Below are 2,021 nucleotides of genomic sequence, written 5' to 3'. Positions count from 1 at the left end.
CACACACACACACACACACACACACATACATACATACACACATACACATACCACTAGAGACGGATAAACACATCTTTCGTTTTTATTCAATGAAGATTAAGAAAAAACCGCGAGCCTAAAGACAGAAAAGTTGATGTTGACGAAATTTTGGAAATAATAATATAATTGATGTTCAGAATAGAATAATGAATTAGGAGCAGGTGGTATAAAAGGGCAGGAGAAGGAGAGGAAGGCAAAAGAAGAGGTGGACCAACAAAATTGTGGAGTGGACAGGGAAATCAGTAGCCTTAACTCAGGTGCTTGCAAAAACAAACAAACAAACAAAACAACCATGAAAAGTGGAGACGTCAGACGAGGCTCTCTGCCCCTACGATCCTCGAGGATAATGGGATCGGTAAGCAGTTAGTAAGATGTGAAAGGCGTAGTGCCTTGATCCTCGGCTTTAAAAATCTAAATGAAGAAGCATTCTGGTCACAATCGGGATAATGTCAAAAGTTATGATTTTAGGTGACACGAAAAATCAACAACAAAGCATAACTTAAAATCCCAAGAAAGACTTTGGAAGTACAGTTCTCAAGACTGCATCAATGGTGTCTTTAAAACGACAGTGACTCAATCATCATAACCAACAGCAACAGGAGTACCCTGGCCGTAGCAACATCATCAGTGCCAGGCTGAGGAGACTGATAGTGGTATTAATGGCATCTGATAATCCTTGTTTTCCAAACACAAGGATGGTGAGAATGTTTGAAACAATGCCGAACATGCACGTAAAATCCCCTCCCCCCCCAAGAACCACAGCAACCAGAGAAGTGAACATACACTCGGCCTCATTGCTTAATCAGTGAGGGGGGATGTATGGATATTGTTTTTCGTAAAATTAAAAATATTTTCCCCTTTAGGCAACGTTATATGTTCTCGAGGAAAAAGACTTTAGACCACACCATAGACTCTTCACCGATGGGGAAGACATGGTAAAATGGATACCACATTTCACCAATGATGAAACTGTGATTTGAGACTAAGCTAAAGAATATGCCTTTGAACGACACTTTCAGGAAAGGATTTGTACTAAAACCAGTATTGACGATTTTTGAAACATAAAAAGCGTATCTAAACACTTCATAAGTACCCAATATGTATTAATAGATATCTATATCATAATAAATCATCTTGTCAGTAGCTGTGTGTAAGATCTGCCTAACGTTAATTGGAGATAACACTCAGCAATTCTTAATGTCACTTGGTGCATTTGCTGGTGCATTAAGATAGTCTGTTGTCATGGTAATTATACATATTTGGTCTATGTGTGACAATAGTTTGTGCATCGTGTGCTAACATGAAACGTCAATTCCACAGTTTTTATCAAATTTTATATTTATTGAAAGTAGCATGGGGAACCAAATAATTCCTTCAAGAAAAATCGGTCTCATCCCTTTGAGACTGTGTGATGCTATCACAATCTATTTGGGCGACATCGTGGTGAAATCAGGCACACGTCAAAATGTTAAAATCAAAGAAACCGACATTATTTTCTCGTTTGTTGGGCACATTTTACGGAAATATTATGGTGGACTCAGCACCTTTCATGTCCACTTTAAACCCATGTCTATGGATTCCGCTGAAAAACGTTGACCAAAAGGACAAAAAATGTAAATTTCCGGCTTTCAAGTACACTAAGCTTTGGAAGTCACCAGAATTTGGCGGCCATTTTCTCGCTAATTTTACCTCTGAAACCAGGAGACCCCCCACCTCCTTCAATCTTTGCAGATAGATGGCTATTTATTGCACCAAAAGCAAGATGATTAAACAAGCTTTAAGATTTTACCAATAACTCCATATTCTCAAACATTGACGATCGCTTGATTCCACCTCGTCGTGATACATCTAAATCAAAGATATGATTATCGATGTTTGAGCAAGCCTCCTGTTGACAATACTCTTTTTGAATCAAATGAATTGTCACATCTATCTATCTATCTATCTATCTATCTATCTATCTATCTATCTATCTATCTATC

At 38.1% G+C, this 2,021-nt stretch overlaps 1 protein-coding gene across 1 annotated transcript in view; it reads right to left on the bottom strand.

Moving 5' to 3' along the window:
• Positions 1–2,021, bottom strand: part of LOC101856547 (calpain-3) — a 62,634-nt gene that overhangs the window by 36,855 nt on the left and 23,758 nt on the right. The gene's annotated exons all lie outside the window — the stretch shown is intronic.

The sequence above is a fragment of the Aplysia californica genome, unplaced genomic scaffold, assembly GCF_000002075.1.
Source record: "Aplysia californica isolate F4 #8 unplaced genomic scaffold, AplCal3.0 scaffold00008, whole genome shotgun sequence".
Lineage (NCBI taxonomy): Eukaryota > Metazoa > Mollusca > Gastropoda > Aplysiida > Aplysiidae > Aplysia > Aplysia californica.
Note: the sequence above shows the minus strand (reverse complement) of the source record. Positions and strands in the feature narration are given on the sequence as shown.